Genomic DNA, 14,115 nt, shown 5'->3' with positions numbered 1-14,115 from the left:
CACATTTGATTCTTTCTAGTAAATGCAGAGTAGTCTGAGCCCACAGACACAGTAAAGTGAGCTTTGTGGAAATGAAAAATATCATCTTATTTTTAGGCACTTTACTCGAATTAGTATAGGCGGCGGGTAGCAACAATAAGATGGGAGTAATCTGTCTTTTATATATGTATAAGCTCTGATGTGTTCCATGTCAGTGATTCTGCCTTTCAAGTAAAATCATCCTAACATATGCTACACAAATATGGAAAGAAATTAATGAAGAGGCTGCGAATTTCAGACAATATGATGTATTTAAATAAATATATTTTTAAAATTATACATTTGCATATATGGAAGTACGCAAGCAATTTAAAAAACACAAAAATAATGGCAGGAATGGATTTTATTCCAAAAGTTTAGCAAAATGTGCGTTTGAATGTAGAATACTATACACGGGTTTTATTCTAGTGGTATCCGAGTATTATTTTTTACACCGCATTTCCACCAAAAAAACACGTGTAAATAACTTTTCGGTGCTGTCTGGGCACCTTATTCAGCAATCATAGGCGGATAGCACGTGCCCCCCCCCCTAGACCCTTAAAATTATGCAAGATTTTTTATGCGGTCCCATCATCATTGCATTCGTTTTGTATTACGAGGTATCCTTGCCCCTCCCCCCCCCCAGAACAAAATCCTTGATACGGCGCTGCTTGCCCCCCTCGGGGACTCCACCCTCATAAAGAAATCCTGGATCCGCCCCTAGTAGCAAAAAACACACTAGTACCCTCCAGTATCGAATTTCTAGGATAGGCAAAGTATTTCGTTAATGAAGTGGTTATAAACCTGTTCCTGGCATATGCCTATACCTGTACCGCAAGATAACCACCATAAAGAGTCCTGTAGCAGATAACCACCATCAAGTAAAGAGTTCTGTAGCAGGAATAGCAGCGCCAAAAATCACCGCTTACATTTAAGAGTGACGAGCGTGATGCGCCCGCTCCCAGCGACCTTCCCCGCTCTTTTCAATGCAGGCCCACAGAGGGATAGGCGCGTTCCTAATTTTAATATGTAGAAAACAAAGGCACGGTCTTATATACAAATTTAATTGGAATTTTCATGTACAAATTGAGGTCAGAGGCAGGGCCGGCCCTAGCAGGTGCGGGGCTAGGGGCGAACCTTCAGTGCGGGGCCCTTCACTTAAAATATTAAACTCTATACCCCATCTACAAACTCGAGCATTTTGAATCCCAACCACTCTCTGGCTAGGTATGTGTTCCCCTCCCAAATTCTGACTTCGTAATTACGCCGTTATGATACCTTGATTCAAAACTATCGTGTATTTTAATTTTTTTTCACGAACGCGGGGCCCGGGGCGGTCGCCCCGCCCTAAGGCCGGCCCTGGTCAGAGGACCTCTTAAAACACAACATTGGAAGTAATTACACTATCCTCTGTTAAACGCACATGATGACTCATACTTACGTATCAACAGGAGACTTGAATGTGGAATCAGCCGCATTTTGATAAACGTACTAATTAAAGAATGCGAGATATTGTTGCAAATGAACAAATGTATCAGTTTGTGCTCAGTTAACGTCAGGAATATTTACCGTTTTTTTAAATTATTTAAAAAAACAATTTTAGGAAAAAATAGCAATATTTAGGATGTAAGATATGCCGTCGCATGTTCCCTAATAAATTCTGTGCGTTTTGGTACCTCATTTGTAGAGTTTGGTTGCGTATAAGTTGAGAAAAAGGTATCTATGCAGTAGAAATAATATAGAAGATTTTCCTCGGTGATCGCAGTCACAGTTAAGAATCACCGTTACCATAGGAGAATCTAGGGGGGGGGGGCACGTGCCCCCCCTCTCAGACACTTAAAAATGTGCAAGATTTTCAATACGGTCCCACTATCATTGCGTTTGTTTTGTATTATGAGGTATATTTGTGCCCCCCCCCCCCCCCCAGGACAAAATCCTGGATACGGCCTTGGTTGTGCCCCCAAAAAGAAATCCTGGATCCGCCCCGACCATTACTGATGAGTAGCAGTCACAGGTAACGAAGTGATTGGAAAATCAGGGCTCCACACATCACTACTTAAAAAAGTGCGAGGTAAACTTGCTGATAAAAAGATTTGTCGCAGTACATCCAACATGTAAATGTCCGCAACGCAGGCAGACTCTCTCAACCCGAAAAGCAGCCGTGCAACTTTAAAACACTAGCCGTTGGTCATTCTGGTTTCTCAGCAGCAAAGACGATGGGGTGGAGCGAGAAGAGAAGACGGAGAATTGTTTTATGGGATGAGAGGACGGAGCATAGCTGGTGTATTGGTAGTTAGGGGGTTAGGGGGTGTGGAGGTTAGCGAGGGTATGGGTAGTAGGAGAAGGGAAAGGAAATGAAAGCTGGCCGAAATACCCGGAATCCCCTCTCTTGCAGCCTTCGCCCAATCACGCTTTGTCTCTTCCCCCATCCACCAACAATCTCTCTCCTCCAACTCAGCCAACCAAGGATACGCATACTACTGCATACTACCAAATAACTCTCCTGAACCATTGTGTCCCTTTCGTTCCCATTTCGAAATTTTTTTGCGAGTCGCGTGAATCATGGTTGTTGCCGCCCAGTTACTGGCGTTTTGCGTTGAAAATTTGCATTTGTAGTGTGTGGATATTTGCTGTTGCTAGTTTTCAGTCTGAGTGGTGTAATTGCCCCTGGGGATTGTATGGACTATTGAAAAGAAACCACATCCACCGGTTGTGGCGTGATATATGCTGGGAATGGTATTCTTCCCCGGATTTGGTAAGTAAATAAGTCACTTCAAACTCGTTTGTGTGTGTGTTAATAGAGTAATGTGTTTGTTATTAGAGTAATTTGTTTAGTGTAAATGAGGTTTCCACTCATCATTTAGATCTCACGGGAGTCGTAATTAATTAGGCACAATTAGTTGGCAGTGCGAAGGCATTGAAACAATCTAAGGTATTCTTCCTTTCACATATTCATAAATACAATTAGCTTGGTGACGTGATGAATCTGGATTTAGCTTTTTTTAAGTTGAGGGATGAATGGGTGCATTCAGAGGAAGTGGTCGCTGGATCAGTGTGCGTACTACTTCTTTGTCATCGGTCGCTGAGCGATCACATAATCCATTAAAGCTGAATGCTTGGTGAGCTCTTCAGTGGGAAATATGAAATTGCTATAATACGACCAAAGGAATTTATAGTTAAAATTCTGTGCGAGTCGCGTGATATTTATGAGGAAGTGCCTTTCATGTAGATTGTCTAAACTTATTGTTGCGACGGTTATGATCATGGCTGCTGACATTGAAACCTTGAAACAAGGCCTCAGTGGCGGGGGGGATAAAATCCTCGTCTGCCAATCAGTTGGTCGCGGGTTCGAGTCCCGCGTGGGTAAGTTACCCCTATACAGGTCATTGTTGTTTATGTAAGTTAAACTGTTAACATGTTAATACCCTGAAATGAAAATGGAAGTATTCCCGTTGTTGAGAAAGAAAAGACTTAAACGATTGCAGGCACGTAACCAAATATTTAGAAATATTTTGTAAGCTCAAGACAAAAAAATGAAGTTCAACTTTGGTCATTGATATCTCCAAAGCTTTCGATTCCAAGGACCATGATCACATTCTTTAAAAGCATAATGCCATTGGTGTACCTGGTGTCCCCTATAAATGGATTAATTTTTTCCTCGCTGGCGTTGGTCAGTTGGTTATCCTCAACAGTAAGTAATAGTCAGAAATTTATCTCGTCTGCTGCAAATATTACTTTTACGGATGGAAACCTCCTCCTTTACTTTTTTGGTTTTCACTAATGAGCTCACAGATTTCACTACTTCTACAAATACGGTCACATCCACTCAAATTCAGTCTTCATGCTGGTGCCCTTAGCTAAAAAACTTGAAAATTTCAACAGTTAATTGGGACAACTGTTGAATCCAACAGTAACTGTTAAATCCAACAGTAACTGTTAAAATCCAACAGTAAATTGGGTTATCTAGTAAAATTCACTGTTAAAACTAACAGTAACTGTTAAAATACAACAGTTTTTTCGCTAAGAGGACACCAAATTATTTTTTCTTCTCCAATCCTTGTTAGTCAACTGTCAGGCGTTGTCTGGCCAATTTATTTTACTAAATGGTCGTTGCTTTTCCAGATCCCTGATTCTTACATCCTCATGGACCATCTCCATCGTCTGTGTCCCCTAAAAACCAGAGTCATATCATCTAAAGATATGCCATTCTCACAAGACTTGATCCTTTGACAGAAACTGGGAAGGACATAGTCTCCGTGGATCAGACCTGGTGAGCATTAACAACTTCATTGCAGGCTTATGACGTGAGTTTTTATCAAGTTTTACTGTATTTTCATTGAAGCTACCCAGCACATTGTTTTCTCTTACACTGAATTGATGTAGCCATATTTATGTTTGAGGTTACTCATGACCTATACTGTTCAACAATGGGCATCTCAATTTATGCATTTTGGCACTTCATGCATTTTGGTTGTGTAGTGCTGTGGTCAAAGAATTTTTTGGGCATGATGACTAAAAGTGTGCCATTTTGCATGCATATAGTGAAATATATGTGCAATGGTGTTTAGAGATATTTAAGGTCAAAGGTCAAGGTCAATGACCTCAAGTGTTGAAATTCTGATAAGTAGTCCATGTTATATATCAATGTAAAGGCCTACATATTGCCTTTTCTGGAACATAAGTTTCGTTTTTCTACTATGAATAGAATCAGAATTACAGTCATTTAACTTTAGAGAGACAAGCTGAAATTTTGAAAGAAATCTGACTCGGTCGGGTTGAGTGGTGTGTTGAATTCACAACTTTATTTATAATCACTGCATAGGCTCCAAATCTGCGTAATATTATTCATCATCACTGGTCAAAAATCCTAGAATTGGTTTGATGCAGCTCTCCACTCAATTCTCTTATCAGCTAATCTTTTCACACCTACGTATTTCTTCTCTTTCACATCTCTCTTTACTTGTTCCATATATTTTGTTCGAGGTCTTCCTTTTCTGTTCTTGCCTTCCACTTGTCCTTCGACGATTGTCTTCATCAGGCCATCGTGTCTCAAGATGTGGCCTATAAGGTTGTTCCGTCTTCTTGTTAAGGTTTTCATGAGGCTTCTCTTCTCTCCCACTCTTCTTAGGACTTCCTCGTTACTAACTCGGTCGATCCATTTGATTTTCATCATTCTTCTGTAGTACCACATTTCGAAGGCCTCTATCCTTGCTTTCTCTGCTGCGGTCATTGTCCATGCTTCACTTCCGTATAGGAGCATACTCCAAATGCAGGTTCTTATAAATTGTTTCTTTACTTCTATATTTAAATTTCCCGCTGTAAGCAGGTCACTCTTTTGGTGGAATGCTCTCTTCACCTGGGCTATTCTACTGATAATTTCTTTCTTCTCCCGTCACTAGTTATCTTGCTTCCCAAATAACAGAATTCATCCACCTCTATCAGTTTTTGCCTCCCTATTTTAATGTTGGTCTCGACTTCTTCTCTTCTGCTGCATACTAAGATCTTGGTTTTCTTCGTGCTTATTTTCAGTTGATATCTACCCATTACCCTACCCATATTAACCAGAATATTTTTCAAATCCGTCTGTTTCTGCTATAACGGCTATGTCATCGGCAAATCTTAGTATGCTAATTTTTTCTCCATGGATATTCACTCCCAATGCCTTTTCTTTGATTTCATTAATGGCTTTCTCGATGTAAACGTTGAAAATTACGGGTGACAATGAACAGCCTTGTCGCACTCCTTTCCTAATTTTTGCTTCTTCACAGCTGGGCCCTGATTTTTATCACCGCTACTTGGTTTTTGTATAAACTGTGGATGATACTTCTGTCATTATAAAGAACCCCAATTTCCTTTAGGATTCTCTATGAGCAGTCTAAGGGCAAATATTGCTTCCCTTTGCCTTTGTTTTTTTCTGAATCCAAATTGGTCCTCATACAAGTACTCTTCTGCTTTTCATTCTATTCTTCTGTAGATGATCCTTGTCAGTATTTTCAATGCATGTGTAGTAAGGCTTATGGTCCTAAAGTCTTCGCAGTTCTCCGCTCTTTTCTTCTTAGGAATAGGGATTATAATGTTCCTCTCGAAGTCTTTTGGTATCTCACCTGTCGAATACATTTCACTAATGATTTTGTATTGCTGGTTCAACGTCTTCTCTCCTGAATTTTTAATTAGTTCTGCAGGAATGTCATCAATGCCAGACGCTTTATTTATCCTGAGGGCTCTTATAGCTGCATCAAATTCCGATCTTAAAATTAGGGCTCCCATGTCATCGGCATCCACTTCCCTCTCGTTTTCGATAGCATTCGTTCTGAGGCTGCTTCCTTTGTACAAATCTTCCTGATATTCCTTTCATCTCTTCCCTTTTTCTTCGTTTTCAATCAATAGTTCTCCGTTTTTGTCCCTTAGGGTATTACATCTTACGCCCCTTAAAGTGGTTCCTCAGTATCCTATAGGCGGCCTCTACTTTTCCATGTTTAAGGTTGTTTTGTACGTCTTCACAAATACTTTTCATCCACGTTTCTCTAGCCTTCCGCACTTTATAACATATTTCGTTCCTTATTCTCTTTTAAGAATTCTGTCCTTCCTCTGTTTTCGCAGTCTTGTATTTTCTTCTTTCTTCAATGAGATCTAATACTTCCTGCGTGATCCATGTTTTTTCCATTGTTTTTTCATAACGACTCTTCTTTTACCAAGAACTCCCTCAGCTCCTGCAGACCACTTCTAATGGTTTTCTAACTCTCTTCCATTGGTTTATTGGTCGTATCCTCCCCTATTTTCTTTTTTACAGCCTCTTTAAAAGCCAGTTGATTCTGAACCTCCTTTAATTTTTCAACCTGCCGTATATTTTTCACGACTTTCTTCAATTTTTTGAATTTAAGGTGGCATTTCATCATAACTAAGTTATGGTCACCATCGATATCTGCCCCTGGATAACATTTGCAGTCCTTCACCTGGTTCCTGAATCTTTGTTTCACTAGAATGTAGTCAATGTGGAATCTTCTAAGGTCTCCTGGCATCTTCCACGTGTATCTTCTTCGCAGGGGGTTTTTAAATAAAGTGTTGTCAACCACTAGCCTGTGCTCAGTGCAGAATTCAAGTAGCCTTTCTCCTCTTTCATTTCAGTAACCTAACCCATATTTCCCAGTTATTGTTCCGTCTTGACCTTCTCCGACGACGGCGTTCCAGTCACCTAAAATAATAAGATTTTCTTCCCCTCTTACCTGCTTAATAACTTCCACTATATCTTGGTAGACATCTACTTCTTCATCTTATAATCTGACGTAGGCATGTAAACCTGCACCACTACAGTAGCTACGGGTTTAGTGTCTATCTTCACCATTACTATCCTTTCATTAAACTGCAGGTAGCTTTTAACACGCATTCCGGCACTCTTTCTAAGCATTATGCCTACTCCAGCATTACCATTTAGCGACCCTATGTGTATCATTCTGTAGCTTCCACTCCAAAAGTCTCCTTCCTGGGGCCACTTCATTTCGCTGATGCCTAATACCTCGAGGTTCATTCTTCGCATCTCCACCTTCAAGTTCTCTAGCTTACCGCAGGTACAAAGTGATCTAACGTTCCATGTTCCTATCCTTAACATTCTATCACCTTTGACCCATATACCCTCTCGAGTAGTCCCCGCCCGGAGATTCGAATGGTGGACTAGTTTACCTCCGGAACATTTTACCCAGGAGAATTCCATCATGTCTTTATATAAATTGAGTGGAGTAGCTTCGACTCCTCGGGATGATAATGTGGTGGTTTCCCCTTGCCTTCCACATCGCAGTACTACAGCCGTTAAAGTAAATGTTACCACGCCCGTAGTGAAATGTGTGTCGCTGTACTGACCAGTAGGGTCTCCACCTTCGCACATATGAAAAAGAGCTGCTGCACTCTCCCCCGGGTAATGAGAGGCATAATTGTTGGCGGCCCCCAGTCGCCAAGTCATGGTATCTTCACAGGTTTCGGTATCATTTAAATGGCCTACCTTACCCAAGGGTAGCCCAATACCCCCTCAGAACACCGCCGCTTTTTGTCCACAACTGCTTATTCGACGAGAGAACTCGCTTATCTCGCAGCGAACCTCTATATCTAACGGTCGACCCACCATCCGCAACCTGGTGGACGCACTCGGTGGCTTTAAGCTCAGCCACGAGGTAATGTTATTACTATGAGGAAATAGGTGTGCCTATTAAGTGATATCCTCACAATCACATCATCATCACTAGTCAAGATGGATTTGACGTAGCTCTCCGTTCCTCTTTATTATCTGTTAGCCTTTTTATTCAGACATACTTCTTCCATTTTACGTCCTTTATAACCAGTCCTATTTGACTCATTCAGGGCTGTCCCTTGCCCTTCTGCGATTGTTTTCATGAGGCCATCATACCTCATAATGAAGCCAGCTAAGTTGTCCCATCTCCTTAAGATTTGTAGAAGAATTCTCTTTTCTCCCTCTTTGTGTTTCCTCATTACTCACTTGGTCAATCCTTCTAATCTTCATCATTCTTCGGTAGCACCACATTTTGAATGCTTCCACTCTTTAACTTCTCTGCTGCTGTCAACATCTAAGCCTTGCTTCCGTGGAGAAACATCCTCAATGTGTAGCATCTGTTTCTTTCCGATGATGATAATTCATTGAAACCCAGGTCGCGCTCTGATAAATATGTGGCATAAGTAATTGTCTGATATCCAGGAAACCTCTTTCACCTCTTCAAGCTTTCTTTCCGAGCTTAATATTTGTCCTAACCTCCTCTCTTTTGCTGGATTCATTGCGCATGAAAGTGCACACCTTTGTCTCACTCCTTTTCCTTTTCATACTTTTGTGCTGTTGGGTCCATATTTTATCACAGCTATTTGGTTTTTATACAAGCTGTCCACAATTTTACCGTTGTTGGTGAGCATTCTACTTCCTTTTAGAATCCTAAGCATTGAATTCCATTCCACTCATCTCATGCCTTCGTTGTCGTCGTTGTCGTCAAGATGGTGGATATTGTGCATAGACGTGTTTTTGCCGCTGTGTTCGTTGCTATGATATTAGTGGTTATACCTAGTGGGAGAATTATCCGACTGTCACCAGATGTGGTGTTTGTTGGCAAAAATGTTTATTTACCTCCTCAGTCAAGCTTTACCTTCAGTTTACGGAACTTATCCATACCAACCTTCTCTTCCTGCAGTCTCTCCACCAGGCAGTCAAGTTTTCCGGGAAAGTAGGCAGATGCCTTTGGGAAGGGCCAGCGACGCTGCCCAGTCAGAAATCTAATCCTCATCATACCATTGTTCGCTGGTGATGTTCATCCAAGCCCCGGCCCCAATCCTGTGGTTTACTACTACAATGTGAGTAGTTTAAAGAACGAAGTATCGTTCACAGTTACAAATTTGAGTGAACTTTCTAAATTCGGTATTGTTGCATTGGAAATGTGGTTGAACAACACGGTAGAAAATGGTGAACTTGGTTTTTCGACAACACACAACATTTATATGCGTGACCAAAGTGCTAGAGGGGGTGGTGTGCATATAGATTTCGATTCTTCTTTTTCCTCTAAACGTAGATATCGAACACAACTGCAAAATTATATGGACTGAAGTGCGGTTGGGTGTGTTCACTGATAGTATCTCCACTGCAGGGGAAAGTCATTTGTGGGCTGCTTTTATTGCGTACCCAACAGTGATATTAGTGTTCTTGAAAAGTGTTTTCAATCTATACTCCGAGTCTGTGCCCTCAGCCCCACTGTGATATTAGTTGGTGACTTTAATTTATCCATAGACTGGAGGACTGTTGACAGTGGAGTCCCAAATTGTTGTTTTTTGAATGGTGGTGTAATCCAACAGCTGCCAGTGATTTGTATTGGGTACCACAGAGCAGTACCACAGCGGCTGAATCCTAAATCTATATTTAGACGTTCTAACGTTCATTGTATTGTATCCAATGGCTAGTGTGCGTGTGGCGTCAGTCTCTTTGACCACGTGCCAAGTTTTATGTATTAAGCCTTAAATACACTTGTTAACACCTTAAATAGTGATTTCGCTAGTCGGCATTTCCCCTGCCACACTCCCTAACACAAGTGGCGTGCAGGAGGAATTTTTCCTTGGCCAATTCGTAAAGGGTAAAGGGAAAGCCTGTTGCAGTACAATTTAAATCCAACAAGGAACATGGCAAGGTTGGACCTTGCTCTTGCCTCTCATCGTTTGCAAAGTGTATCCACTGGCAGAAATATTTTCCTATAGGATTGTTTCCAGCGCAATTTCATCAATTTCCTGAAATGCCACTTTTCAACTCCAATGCACATTTATTATTTCTAGGATGGATGTGCTGCCCAATACAAAAATAGAAAGAATTTCATTTATCTGAGCTACCATAAGGAAGACTTTGATGTCACAGCAGAATGGCATTTTTTTACAACAGCTCATGGCAATGGACCTTGTGATGGGGTTGCAGTGACCGTAAAAAGGCTTGCCACACTTGCAAGCCTCAAGAGACCTTTCGATAACCATATATTGACAGCACGAGAGTTGTTTTGGTGGAGCAAAGTAAATATCCCTTCATGTACCCTCAATTATACACCGACTTCCCATCACGATGAAGACATGGCCAAGCTAAAGCAACGTTTCGAGAATACTAGGACGATTCCAGGTACCCATAAACTTCATTGTGTCATACCTATGAAAAAAGGTATAGTGAAGACAAAGGCATATTCCATCTCATCAGAGTGTAGAGAAGAGTCAGTGACAGCTGTGGTGAGAGAAATGCTGTTTACAGACATACATGGATTTGTTGCCTGATTATACAATAATCACTGGTGGGTTGCATATGTCGAACACACCAAGACACAGATGAAGTACAGACCCAATTCTTGCACCCACATGGACCATCTCCATCGTTTGTGTTCCCTACCAAACCAGACAATCATATCATCAAAAGATATGACATTCTCACAAGGCTCGATCCTTTGACACAAGCTGGTAGGACATACAGTCTCCCTGGATCAGACCTGGTGAACATCAGCAATTTAATTGGAAACTTCTGAGGTGAGTTGAAACCAAGTATTACTGTATTTTCATTGAAGCTACTCATCACACTGTTTTCTGTAATACTGCAATGATATAGCCATGACCTATACCATTAAACAATGGGCATTTCATACTTCAGTGGTACTTCTTGCATTTTGCTTGTGTAGTTCTGTAGACAAATAATTTTTTGGTAATGATGCCTATAGTGTGCCATCTTGATATTTTGTATGCGTGTAGTAAAATGTATGAGCAATGATATATAGTGCAACCTCGATATAATGACACCCCACGGTGCACCAATAAACATTGCTATAGCAAATTGTCGCTTTACCGGAGGTGGAGCAAATAATAGCCAATATACCTATTGCGAACAGTTATACAGGAACAGGAGTGGTGCGGCACCAGATAAATTTCTATCCGATAAACGTAAGCATAAAGCCAGACGTAAGGTGATGTTTTTTTGCATCACTAAATTTCTTTACTCAAGCAACGACTTACTATTCAAACAATTTATAAGCGCCTCACTGAATAAAAATCATGCAAAGCATTGTTTTATCAATCATTATGCCAATGCACAACTGATGAAGCCATTTTTCTATGCACTTAATTAGAGCATTTACGTAATCATTGTATTATTTTGGTATTTTCCACTGAAAATTCAAAAATTAACTAATAAAACTGTATTGCAGTTATTTAATGCCTCAAATGTTTCCATTGGTATATGTTTATTGTTCCTGTACATTAAGCGACAGTGAAGGGAAATAACGTAATGCATTTGTTTCTGCAGTCGAAAACAGTGGAAGGTTGTATAAAGTTCCTGCCTTGGAAGACTTTTTCTATCAGATAATGTAATATCTTCATTATCTACGGTAAAAAGTTTGCAAAGCTTGAAAAATTATGTGATTAAAATTGCCGTTGCTAAAAAAAATCCTTTTTGAGTGTTACGCTTGCGACATATTTGAAATAATACACCGAGTTTACCACGGCACTGCAAACGAGAGTCAGTTGTTCTGTGAGTTCTTCCAGCGGCCACCAGGGGATGCTCGGCTACCCACGTGACGGAAGAGAACGCCAGTACGACTCCGACCACTGACGCGAATAGTTCACCCTTGTGAATCCGCAACGGAGAATAAATATGTCCATCCGGACAATTCATGCTCAGTATCATTGCATCGTACATCCTACATCATCGCTAAGGCGCACTACATACCTTTAGAGGCATCATTGCAAGAAATACCTCGTACTGCAAGGATTTTGTCGGGGAGTAGGATGTAAAAAAGGTCCGTTTCGTCTATGTTATATCACGCAAGGAATACTTCTTAAGATACTTATGATCAGAGTCCTCTCTTCCACGACTTCGGGTTTAGACCGCAGGCATCACCAGCAATTATGAGGGGAGATAACGCTTTGGTGCTTTGCATTAGTATAATCAACCTTCCGCACTCTTGAAATTCTCGATTCGCAGTCCATCCCTGAAATACTCCGCTTTAGGCTTAGGCATAGCCCCTTTCTCAGAAGTTCCCGCGGATTGAAGTGGGCAAAACCACCCGAACAAAGCTCCTTATAACTCTACATAGTCTGCATTCCTTGGACTCTTTTGTTTTTTTTTTGAATTGTGAAGAGCGAATAGGAAGATAAATTAATTTCGACACTCTCATATTACTCCTTTATTTTTATTTTCTCGCGTAGACGTGTTTGGTGTTTTTTTGGCCATGGTGTCTGCCATCAAATGCTTTCTATTCATGCAACTCATTGATGTGCGGGTATGATGACGACAACTTCCTGACGCCCGAGGAACAAAAGAAGATCAAGCATTCGCTAATGCTAATGCCACAATATTTTCACCAAAATCAACTACTTATTTATCAAACGACAGTTTACCACATAAATTTGAGACTGAGCACTCCATGAACTTCATTTCTAACAGATCGCTAGCAATTACAGAGATTAAGGAGTCTTGATGTAAGTTTTTCCGGCGGTGAAACTCTCGCTATGGCGAGAGCCAACACCAAAAGGGCCTCGTAAAAACAAATTTTTTAACATGCTTATTATAAGGTCAATCGATGGAGCATCGGCTATCTCTCATAATAGCGGGGGTCTCGCTATAGCCCGTACTCGCTTTAACGAGGTTCCACTGTATATTGTTATAAAAAAAACTGAAGGGGGTGTTTTGAGATATTCAAGGTCAAGGTCAATGACCTCGAGTTTTGATATTATTATAAATAGGCCATGTTGCATATAAATGTAAAGCCCTACGTATTGCTTTTCCAAAAACATAAGTTTCATTTTTCTACATTGAATAGAACCGGAATTATAGTCATTTACCCTTAGAGAGACACGCTGAAATTTCGACAAATTTGCAGACCTGTAACTTTTGTCAAAATCATCATTTACCTCTACAAATTGATATTTTACCATCACTTACCAGTTCCATTGAGTATTCCAAATTTGAAAGAAATCTGACATGGTCGGGTTGAAAATGTCACTTTTCTGTGTTGAATTGACGTGGAATTACCCCTATCCGACCATGAATCCTTTGAGTTCGAACCCTTCTCTCTCCAGTGCTGGGAAAGGAGGCCCCCTATTTCCCCCAGAACTGTTCATGCTTGGAACAAAACTAATTGGGATGCCATAAACTGCGTACTTTCCCTTCTGCCCTGGAACCTCCTAGAGTGGGGGTCAGCGGAGGACCCTCTCGACCAATTGTATGACTTCCTTCACAGCACCGTAAGTGATTTTGTCCCGTCCCGCAAAACCTTTTAGAAAAACTCATATGTATGTCTGAGGAAGCTACCATCACACTCGGCAATTAGGAAGCAGCTTGGAGACTTTGGAAATCCCCCTCCCACACGTACGCAGTTTTCTCCAAAATACGAAAGCATGCTAGAAATCTTCTTGATTGTGATTATTTCAGTCACATCCAAGCAATCACCGATGACATAAAAAAATGAGTCCTAAAAGAATTTGGACTCCAATTAACTGCAGGAGAAAGTCAACCAGGATTCCCAATACCTTACAATCAGGATCATGGACATTTTTTGGTGATGAATGATCACTTGCATTCAATAACTTCTTCGCCAA

At 40.8% G+C, this 14,115-nt stretch overlaps 1 long non-coding RNA gene across 1 annotated transcript; it reads left to right on the top strand.

Moving 5' to 3' along the window:
* The first annotated feature begins 2,173 nt into the window (after nucleotides 1–2,173).
* On the top strand, nucleotides 2,174–9,840 carry LOC124171631. Its single transcript, XR_006867891.1, has 3 exons — nucleotides 2,174–2,773; nucleotides 4,141–4,288; nucleotides 9,201–9,840. It is a non-coding gene; the product is annotated as an uncharacterized LOC124171631 (long non-coding RNA).
* Nucleotides 9,841–14,115: the final 4,275 nt, after the last annotated feature.

The sequence above is a fragment of the Ischnura elegans genome, chromosome X, assembly GCF_921293095.1.
Source record: "Ischnura elegans chromosome X, ioIscEleg1.1, whole genome shotgun sequence".
Taxonomy (NCBI): domain Eukaryota; kingdom Metazoa; phylum Arthropoda; class Insecta; order Odonata; family Coenagrionidae; genus Ischnura; species Ischnura elegans.
The sequence above is the reverse complement of the archived record's forward strand: the minus strand, read 5'-3'. Positions and strand labels throughout refer to the sequence as shown.